The sequence below is a fragment of the Panthera tigris genome, chromosome C1 (assembly GCF_018350195.1).
Source record: "Panthera tigris isolate Pti1 chromosome C1, P.tigris_Pti1_mat1.1, whole genome shotgun sequence".
NCBI lineage: Eukaryota > Metazoa > Chordata > Mammalia > Carnivora > Felidae > Panthera > Panthera tigris.
In genome coordinates this window covers 187,130,940-187,142,343 of record NC_056667.1, presented here as the reverse complement: position 1 = coordinate 187,142,343, position 11,404 = coordinate 187,130,940, and the positions used below count along the sequence as shown (strand labels likewise).

At 36.2% G+C, this 11,404-nt stretch overlaps 1 protein-coding gene across 22 annotated transcripts in view; it reads right to left on the bottom strand.

Moving 5' to 3' along the window:
• Positions 1–11,404, bottom strand: part of CARF (calcium responsive transcription factor) — a 101,640-nt gene that overhangs the window by 88,504 nt on the left and 1,732 nt on the right. For all 22 annotated transcript variants that reach the window (XM_042995093.1, XM_042995100.1, XM_042995114.1 and 19 more), the window contains exon 2: positions 8,823–8,983. The gene's annotated coding sequence lies outside the window, so the exon portion shown is untranslated. The remainder of the gene's footprint in view (positions 1–8,822; positions 8,984–11,404) is intronic.

Sequence of the window (11,404 nt, the reverse complement as noted above, 5' to 3'; positions counted from 1 at the left end):
TGATTATATACGTTCAAAACTATTGTTTCACAAAGCAGGGGGAGAGAAAGATACTTTAAGATTAAAAAAAAAAACAGAGAAGGGGCGACTGGGTGGCTCAGTCAGTTAAACGTCTGAGTTCGGCTCAGGTCATGATCTCACAGTTCATGAGTTCCAGCCCCACGTGGGGCTCTGTGCTGACAGTTCAGAGCCTGGAGCCTGCTTCAGATTGTGTCTCCCTCTCTCTCTGCCCCTTCCCCGTGCTCACTCTCCCTCTGTCTCAAAAATAAATAATCATTAAAAAAAAAAAGAAAGATGTTTATGGTCATTAGTCATCAGGATTATGCAAATCAAAGCAACAATGAGATACCAGCTGACACCCACTAGAATAACTATATTTATTTTGTTTGAGCAAGAGAGAATGCGTAGGAGTGGTGGAAAGGGGCAGAGGAACAGAGAGAGAGAGAGAGAGATAGAGAGAGAGAGAGAGAGAGAGAGAATATCCCAAGCAGGCTCCATGCTCAGCAGGGAGCTCGATGTGGGGCTCAATCCCACAACCCTGCCATCATGACCTGAACCGAAATCAAGAGTTGGATGATCAACTGACTGGGCCATTCAGGTGCCCCAACCACATATTTTTTTAAAAAAGAAAACAAGAGTTGATGAGGATATAGAGCAATTGGAACCCTCGTGCATTGCTGATGGGTATGTAAAATGGTGAAGGTGCTGTGCAAAAGTTTGGCAGTTCCTTAAGAAGTTAAACATAGAATGACCATATGACAGCAATTCCACTCTAGGTATATACCCCAAAGAAATGAAAATCAGTGTTCAAACATAAATTTGTACACGAACGCTCATAGCAGCAATTTTCATAAGAACCAAAAAGTGGAGGGGCACCTGGGTGGCTCAGTCGATTAAGCCTTCGACTTCAACTCAGGTCATGATTTCACGGTTTGTGGGTGTGAGCCCCGCATTGGGCTCTGTGCTGACAGCCCAGAGCCTGGGGCCTGCTTCGGATTCTGTGTCTCCCTCTCTCTCTGTCCCTCCCTCCTCGTGCTCTCCCTCTCTCAAATGAGTAAGTGTTAAAAAATGAAAAAAAAAAAAAAAAAAAAAAGAACCAAAAGTGGAAACAACTCTAATTTTCATCAGCTCATGAACAGATAAATAAAATGTGCTATGTCCTTATAAATGGTATTCAGCCATAAAAAGGAATGAAGTACTGATACATGCTACAATATAGATGAATCTCAAAAACATACTAAGTGATAGAAGCCAGACACAAACTGTCATATATTACATAATTCCATTTATATAAAAATATCCAGAAGGGGTAAATCCATAAAAACAGAAAGCAGGTTAGTAGATGACAAAGGTCTGGGGGGTGGGAGGAGTATAGGGAAAAACTGTCAATTGGGCACAAGATTTTATTTGGGGTTGGTGAAAATATTTTGGAACTAGATAGAGGTGGTATTTACATAAAACTGTGAATGTAGAAAATGCCACTAAATTGTTCATCTAAAATGATTAATTTTAAGTTACATGAATTTCACCTCAGCTTTTTAAATTTATTACCAAAAAGAAAAAAACATATACATATATAAGTATATACATGTGTGTGTATGTGTGTGTGTGTGTGTGTGTAATGTATATGTGGCAGTCAGGAAAATATGAATGTGGACTAGAGATTTATTTAAAAAATTTTTGGTGTGTTTTTAGGTACAGGAATGATCCTGTAGATGAAATTATATCATGTGATGATATCTAGGATTTGATATCTTCTCTCTTTGTGCCTGCTACTGACCTTGATATTTTCTTTTGTGGCCCTATGTGGCATGCCTACCCTCTTCTTTGGAACTGTGAGTAATAAACTATCTTAATTTTCAGTGGCAATCACCTCCTGATTCGTTGACCTCACCATATCTAAAGAGAAATAAGAGTATTTTGAAACAATCATAAACATATAAATAAGCCTTAAATAAAATCTCAGTGAACAAAATCCAGCAACATATAATAAAAATAATGCATCTCATCAAATGAAGTATGTCATTGGCTTTAAGTAAATCCAATGTGGAGACTAAGTTAGAATTTTGTATAAATACAGTATGATACCAACTACCTAAAATAGCACAATGGCATAAAAAATATGAAAATTTTAGGGATAAAGTTAACAAAATATATGGAAGATGTATGCACTGAAGACTACAAAACTTAGATGGGAGAAATTAAAGAAGACCTAAAAGGATAAAAGTTACATACTGCATGTTTATGGAAGGGATGACTCAGTATTGTTAAAATAACCAAACTGATCTACAATCAATTGCCTACAATCCCAATCCCAATTCCAGCAGGCCTTTTTTTTTTTTTAACTGACAAACTGATTCTAAACTTCATATGAAAAGTCAAAGGTTAAGACAGCCAAAACGACTTTGGAAAAGAATAACAGATTTGGAATTCTACCTGATTTCAAGACTTGTTATGAAGCTAGAATGATCAAGATGGTATGGTATTAGTGTAAAGACAAATAGATCAATGAGATAGAAGAATCCAGAAACAGACTTCCATGCATATAGTCAATTGCTTTCTGATAAAAGTGCCAAGGTACTTAAGAGAAAAGGGACAGTCTTTTCAACAAATGCAGCTAAAACAATAGCTATATGCAAAATAATAAACATTGACCAATACCTCAAACCATATTAAAAAAAATTGACTTGAATCATGGATCATGGCCTGTAAAACTATAAAACTTCTAGAAGATAACATATGAGAAAATCTTTGTGACCTTGGGTTTAGCAAAGATATCTTTTTTTTTAAGTCTAGTTATTTATTTTTGAGAGAGAGACAGAGAGAATCCCAAGCAGGCTCTGCGCTGTCAGCACAGAGCCTGATGTGGGGCTTGAACCCACAAACTGCAAGATCATGACCTGAGCCGAGATCAAGAGTTGAATGCCAGGGCGCCTGGGTGGCTTGGTCAGTTAAGCATCCGACTTCGGCTCAGGTCATGATCTCACGGCCCGTGAGTTCGAGCCCCGCGTCGGGCTCTGTGCTGACAGCTCAGAGCCTGGAGCCCGTTTCAGATTCTGTGTCTCCCTCTCTCTCTGCCCCTCCCCTGTTCATGCTCTGTCTCTCTCTGTCTCAAAAATAAATAAACGTTAAAAAAAAAAAAAAAAAGAGTTGAAAGCCTAACCTACCAAGCCACCCAGGTGCCTGGGTTTGGCAAAAATATCTTAAACATGACTCAAAAAGCATGAAATATAAGTCTACAAATTGGACTTCATCACAATTAAAAACTTTTGCTCATGACAGTTTGGGAGAAAATATTTGCAAAACACATGCCTGATAAAGGAATTTGTATTCGAACTCTGTAAAGAACTGTTTCATCCTAATTATAAGACAACAACCCAATAAAAAGTAGCCAAAATATTTGAATTAAACACTTTACTAAAGAAGATACACAGCTAGCTAGAGAAAAGCAAATGCCCTGTGACCTGTCTTATATGTGGAATTGGAAGATACAAACTTCCAGTTATAAAACAAGTCACACCCACAGAAAAGTCATGAGGATAAAAAGTACAGCACAGAGAATACAGTCAATAATATTGTAATAACTTTGTATGACAGATGGTACCTACATTTATCACAGTAAGCATTTTGCAATGTTTTTAATTGTCAAATCACTAGGCTATATACCTGAAACTATTATATGTCAACTATACTTCAATTAAAAAAAAAGGCTATTAAGCCACAAAAAGACATGGAGAAACCTTAAATACATACTTATAAGTGAAAGGAGCCACTCTGAAAAGGCTATATGATTCCAAATATATGACATTTAAAAAAAATTTTTTTTAAGTTTATTTATTTTGAGAGAGAGAGTGCACGAGCAGTGGAGGGGCAGAGACAGAGGGAAAGAAAGAATCCCAACCAGGCTCTGCACAGTCAGCACAGAACCTGATATGGGGCTGGAACTCACAAATCCTGAGATCATGACCTAAGCTGAAATCAAGAATAGGATGCTCATCTGACTGAGACACCCAAGCACCCCAAATATATGACATTCTTGAAAAGGTATAGACACAGTAACATCAATAGTTGCCAGAGGTTGAGAGATTTTTATGGTGATGAAACAATTCTTTTTTTAAATTTTTTTTTTTTAATGTTTGTTTATTTTTGAGACAGAGAGAGACAGAGCATGAACAGGGGAGGGGCAGAGAGAGAGGGAGACACAGAATCTGAAACGGGCTCCAGGCTCTGAGCTGTCAGCACAGAGCCCGACGCGGGGCTCAAACTCACGGATCGTGAGATCGTGACCTGAGCCGAAGTCAGCCGCTTAACCGACTGAGCCACCCAGGCGCCCCAAGGTGATGAAACAATTCTGATGGTGGATACATGACATTTTGAAATGGATTTTGTCAAAATCTATAAAAATATACAACACAAATAGTGAACTTTAATGTAAACTAGACTATTGTTCATAATAACATATCAATATGGGTTCATTAACTTTATAAAATATAGGACACTAAGAGTGCCTGGCTGGCTGGCTCAGTAGGTGGAGCATGCAACTCTTGATCTCAGGGTTGTGAGCTCAAGCCCTCCAAAATAAATAAATAAAACCTAAAAAAAAAAAAAAGAAAAGAAAGAAATGTACCACACTAATGCGAAATGCTAGCAACAGAGACAACTGCGTGCTAGCAGGTAGAGGAAAGAAGTGGGCGGTGTAAGAATATGGAAATCTTTGTATACCCTGCTTGATTTTTCCGTAAGTCTAAAACTATGCAAAAAAATAAAGTCCTTTAGTTTAAAAAAAAAAAAGCAGAATGTAAACTAAAGAAAATAAAGTCCTTTAGTTTAAAAAAAAAAAGCAGAATGTAAACTAAAGCCAATAACAAATAACAGTACATGAATTCCAAAATTATCTTGAAACTTTAGGTTAAGTTACCACAATTTGGACAATGTTGGAATTAGGATATACAAGAAAATATATTTTCATTAAATTTTCAAATAAAAACAGAGTTTTGTTAGTAAAACTGTATAAAATAGTTGAACTGTTCCGTAGTTATATGGTAGGAATTTGAAAATCAACTTTACGCTTATTTGTCAAATTAGTTAACCACCCTGAGCTTTAGTTTTCTCATCTGCAAAATAGGAATAATATTCATCTACCTCACAGGGTTGTTATAAAGATTAAATAAAATAATGTATGCAAAGGGTATCATGCAGTTCCCAATACACTGTTCAGTGTTAAATAAATAATTTTTCCTACCTATAATCATGCAAATGAAGGCCAAAATTTCACCTATCTAAATATAAACCTGTTGGTTCTTTTTTTTTTTTTTTTAATGGTTATTTTATTTTTGAGAGAAAGAGAGCATGAGCAGGGTAGGGACAGAGAGAGAGGGAGACACAGAATCCAAAGTAGGCTCCAGGCTCTGAGCTGTCAGCATAGAACCTGATATGGGGCTCAAACCCATGAGCTGTGAGATCATGACCTGAGCTGAAGTCGGACCCCCAAACCGACTGAGCCACCCAGGCACCCCATTTTTTTAAGCCTTATTTTGAGTAAGAGAGAGAGACCGAGAGAAAGAGAGAGAGCGAGAGAGCGTACACATGCAAGCATGCAAGCAGGGGAGGGGCAGAGAGGGAGACAGAGAATCCCAAGCAGGCTATGTGCTATCAGCGCAGAGCCCAATGCGGGGCTTGAACCCATGAACCACAAGATCATGACCTGAGCTGAAATCAAGAGTTGGACAGAGCAACCCAGGTGCCCCAAATTCTTTAGGGCAAAGATCTGTTAAACACCAGTCATCTAATTGATATAATCAAAACTTATCTGGGCTTAGTATGAAACTTTTTTTTTTTTTTAGGTTTAATTTATTTTTGAGAGAGAGGGTGAGCAGGGGAGGGACAGAAAGGGGAAGAAAGGATTTGAAGCATGCTCTGCACTGACAGCAGTGAGCCAGTGCAGGGCTTGAACTCACAAACTGTGAGATCATGACCTAAACCAAAATCAGATGCTCAAACGACTGAGCCACCCAGGTGCCCCAGTATTAAACTTCTAAATATACTTTTCTATATAGTCTTTGAAAAAATTTTAAAATTGTATACTTCAAGATGCCTAATAGACTCTCATTTCAGTATTAAAAATTTACACATTTCATAAATGTAGTAGAGTACATAGAGTCAGTCTAGATTTGATGAAAAATATCCAAACTGAACTTTTCTGAACTTGAATTTCTAGTTCTTTAAAATGAAGAGTTGGTCCTGATGATCCCTAAGATCCCATCCAGTTCTAAGAATTTTGTTTTTAAAAGTTGATTATCCTGATAATGTTTAAAATTCATTTATTGTTGGGGCACCTGGGTGGCTCAGTCAGTTGAGTGTCCGACTTCAGCTCAGGTCATGATCTCACAGTTCGTGGGTTCAAGCCCTGCGTCGGGCTCTGTGCTGGCAGCTCAGAGCCTGGAGCCTGCTTCAGATTCTGTGTCTCCCTCTCTCTCTCTCTACCCCCTCCACCACTTGCGTTCTGTCTCTCTCTCAAAAATAAATAAGCATTAAAATTTTTTTTAATTCATTTATTGTTTATTGACTGACTTCCAATGTATAGAGTAGAAAAATAAAAGAATACTATTCAAAAAGAAAATTCTTATGTTAGATTCAACTGAAAATGAAGTCCTACTGAGAGATGTATTAAAACTGTAATAACTGGTGTCCAGAATACAATTTAATTTTTTAAAGCAAATTAAATATATTGAAATATTCACTGGCTACATATGATGACATCAATATTAAGAAATATTTTAGAGGGGCGCCTGGGTGGCTTGGTCGGTTAAGCATCCGACTTCGGCTCAGGTCATGATCTCACGGTCCGTGAGTTCGAGCCCCGCGTCAGGTTCTGTGCTGACAGCTCAGAGCCTGGAGCCTGTTTCAGATTCTGTGTCTCCCTCTCTCTTTGCTCCTCCTCTGTTCATGCTCTGTCTCTCTCTGTCTCAAAAATAAATAAAGGTTAAAAAAAATTAAAAAAAAAATTTTAGAGAGTTTTTTGAGTTTAAATATGAAGCACTATCAATGACAAAATAGATGAAGATTATGAATTTGTCATAGCTATAAAATTTAATGTCTATTGAATGTTTATTATACTTAATTACTAGCTAGGATTATTAATAATCACTCTACTATTCTGTGATGTAGAACCTATTATCACCATTTTACAGAAAAGGAAATTGAGGCTCACTGCTCAAGGTTATCAATTATTGAGCACTATGGTAAAACACTATGCTAAGTGTTTTCTATCTGTCATTTTATATAATCCTTTCAACAATCCTTTCAACAACCCAGCAAGTGATTCAGTTACTTGCTCCAATTTACATAAAAGGAAATAGAACTCAGGCAATGAAGTAACTTTCTCAAGATTACAAATACACTAAGTGGCTGAGCAAGGACTCAAGCCAACAGGTGCTGATCCCAAAGCCTACTCTTTATTATTACTATAGGAACTCTTTCAAGGTAACAAAACTCCTTCCTTCCTTCATTAGTCATGGCTTTAAATCTTTTTCCTTTTTTCTGATAGGTTAACAAATTCTAGATGGTAAAAAAAAATTCTTTGTTCATTATTGTTCTCAACTTTTCTTGGTTGAAATTCAATTAGAGTCAGTCCCTAAAGCTCCAAAGCCCTCCTGTAAACAATCTAAACATCTCTGATCCCATGAAAAAGCTAGAGTTCTAATCTTGCAGGCACTGCAGTCACTGAGAAAACATTCTGCAAATAGATTCAAAAGTGGAGCTTGGGAAGAAGAAGTGCAAAGTGCAAATAGTTTAGGGGAAAGAATTCTAAAAACTTACTCCCAGTTTCCTAATAGCTGCCCTGATCCCATCACAAATTAACGCTATTGGCCTATTTTTTTTTTTTTTTCATTTTATTTACTTTCTCTTACCCTAGCTGAAATTTTCACTGGAGTTAATAAGCATTTTCTGTTAAAAAGAAAAAACTCTGGACAGAGTATCAGCCATTAACAAATTTGTGTAAATTTATATAAGGATAGCTTTCTTCCTTTAAGAAAAGTTAAGAACAGCTACCCTGCAAAGTTTAATTTGGAGATGAGAAAGCAAGTACACTTGAAGCTCAGAACATGTAAAAGGGATTTTGCAGAGGTCTAAGCTAAACGCTGCAATGAAGAAAGAGGACAGGATGGTGGTGGAGATGTTGTTAACAGAGGAACACTGTCAAACATAAACCACCTACTTCAGGGCTTTGCTCACACTGAGATTTTGCCAAAGATAATTTCTTTTTATACTATCTTTTGGGAACTCAAAACTCAAGATTTTCCTTTCAGTATGTACATCTACACGATAGGTTAAGGAAGTTTTTTTGTGTTACATTGGGAAAATACTACTTAGTTTCTACATGGAAAAATGGATGTCAATATCTATTGACTAACCTACTACTGAACCAGAGGTTGAAAGTACATTTCTATGTTACTGACATCCTTTTCAAAAGACAAAATCTGAATGAAGCAAAAGTATTACTCCTTCCTCCCTTACTTGCCCCATCACTTTGCATTACACTTTTCAACCCTGACAACTGCAGGGTGACATTTTCCCAACTAACTTCAATGTCAGTACATGCTGGACATTATCATCCATGGCTTTCAATTAACTATGTCAAAGTGAAGTTTTTAAGGATGAAGATATCAAGTAGCTAGGTATAAAATGCTTTCTTCCAACTGGTAAATACAAATAGAATGAAATACCTATATACAAAGTGCAATTTGACTTTTCATTAATATGTAATAGGTACAAACTTTTACACAGCTGTTACTTTCAATTAGTTGAAATAAAAGTATTACCTTCAGGCAGTCGCTCAAGTTTAAACTCAGGCCTCAAGCATTCTACTATTTCCAGAAATGCCCTCTCTTGTCCACTGAAGTTCTTCCTTTCGGGGACACTAAATCATGATAGGCTTCATTTGTGTGAGAGCTATAATTATGTCTTCACAGCAGCATTTTTTCTGTAATGAGAAGGTATTCAATGTATATTTTCTTTTTCTACACATAAAGAAAACTACTAGATTTTGTTATGCAGGTTTTATTATAAAACAACCGTAACCAGCCTAGTACAGTAGAACCATCAATTGACTCAGTTGAAGAAAACTAAAGATCAGGACTGACTTTACAGATAACTGCATGTGTCCAGGGGTAGATGACTTAACGTGTGATTCAGTTTCCTCAGTCCAAATCAGGGATTTGGACTAAGGTTTTGTTTCAACTCACATTCTATACCTACTACTAAAACAAAGACCTCCAGTAAAGTACATTTCTCCCATGAAATATTTACTAACAGGGCACTTTTTGTAACCATAAAAGCTTGAGAATAAAGGTCCCCCTCCCCAAACTACACCCTCTATAAAATCATGGAATTGATTTGACAAAGTTAGTTCTTAAGCAAATAGTATTGGGATTATATAAAGAGAACAAAGAATAAAGTATTACATGTGTACACAGTTTATGATTGGAGTTCAGAGCACACACATTTTGCTGGCAAATTGCTTTCTAGAATGTTTCACATCATGTTAGAAAAGTGGATTTTACCTTATATCAAAAGCAAAGATTAGGAAGAAAATTGTTAAATTAGAAGTTTGATGTTTTATAGGGAAAGGGGGAATTTTATTGTTTATAAATATTGAATGCATGGCAGAGAGGAAAAGACTATTCAGACTGCAGTCACTCATATCTCTGTGGACCTTATTTGGGATACCGTTTTGATTTTGTTCAACAGGAATTTTATTCGAAACTTTAGAGGTAATTCTGTCTTAACAACTGATTATTTTGTTGAGTTTCCTCTAAAGACTTTTGCATACTAACATGTATCTGTTAAAACCAATTGCCTGAGAATAAATCCCCAAACAGGGTAACTGAAGGATGAAACCACTTTTAGTTTAGTCTTAAAAGATTTTCCTAATTCTAGGTACCTTGTTAGCATCCTAAGACTTAAAGGATCTTGAAATATATTCAATATCGGTGCCAGATCTTGTAACTTATTAACATTAAAAAATGTTGCTCAAAAGTCCTTTAGAAAATAAAATTATTCTTGTCTTTTAAAGTAAATGAATGCTCTTTTTATGCTCCTTTTATGATGTATATAAAATTACTATGAATCAGTGGTATCAAAAATTAAATCAAGACTCCTAGTTCACAAATATTTGATAGAACAGTTTATTTTTTTAAAGGTGGATTTGGAAAGTTATAATGTGTTAAGTCAAAAATTTAAATGTATGCAAATATGTATAAACAATAACCTATTTTTAACTTTTCACTTAAACAAATTTAAAGCTAGTGTTCACAATGTCTCTTTTACTTAAGGTTTGCCCTCTTCTATAAACTTGCCTATAATCTTGGTATCTACCCATTTCTTACCCTGTAAATAATACCTCTTTTTACCTCTATGCTTTTTGAGAGCTATACAGATTATTTCATTTAATCCTCACAGTAACAGTTGGATCTTTATCTCTATAGAGAAGAAAGCCAAAGCTGTCAAGTAACTTGCCTAAAATCACAGAAAGCATTAGAGCTCAGATTCAAAACTAAGCTGGAAAAACCCAAAAAACAAACTGCACTGCAAAGCCCATACACAGTCTTCAGATCATACCATACCATGCCATTATATGTTGAAAAAAGAAACCTATAATAAAGAGACACAAATCTTCTAAGCTGTGATTTTCTAGATAACAATATGTCTTCACAAGGACCACAGTAAATGAATCATGTAGTAAATCATCAAGAACAAAAAGCTTGAAGTTAACGTTCTAAGAAAAACACTCAGGGGCACCTGGGTGGCTCAGATGGTTAAGCGTCAGACTTCGGCTCAGGTCATGATCTCCAGCTCTTGAGTTCGAGCCCCGCATTGGGCTCTGTGCTGACAACTCGGAGCCTGGAGCCTGCTTCAGGTTCTGTGCCTCCCTCTCTCTCTCTGGCCCTTCCCCTCTTGAGCTCTGTCCCTCTCTCCCACCAGAATAAATAAACATTAAAAAAAATGTAAAAAGACCAATCAAAGTAAAAGCATTAACTACCCTAAGTACTGCATGGAGGGAACACCGAGTATGATACAAGTCACTACTGAAAAAACACCAAAGCCATCATAGTGGATGTTGAGTTGCTTTGAAACACTTATAATTTTCCTTAACCAAAGGAAGGTCTCAAATGAAGACATGTATTTTAGTGAATTCAACATTTCTGCTTGGCAAATTGAAGTTTTATCTTATTAAGCATACTTAGGTTCTGTATCTTACTGGTCATATTTTTCAATTAAAATTAAGATCAATCTGTACCATCAGGTATTGTACTTTCTTATTACGGTAAATTTCAAAATAACAATCACCAAAATTTATTAATCTTACTATATGTTTTTTGCTGTTGTTTTTCTTAAGATTTTA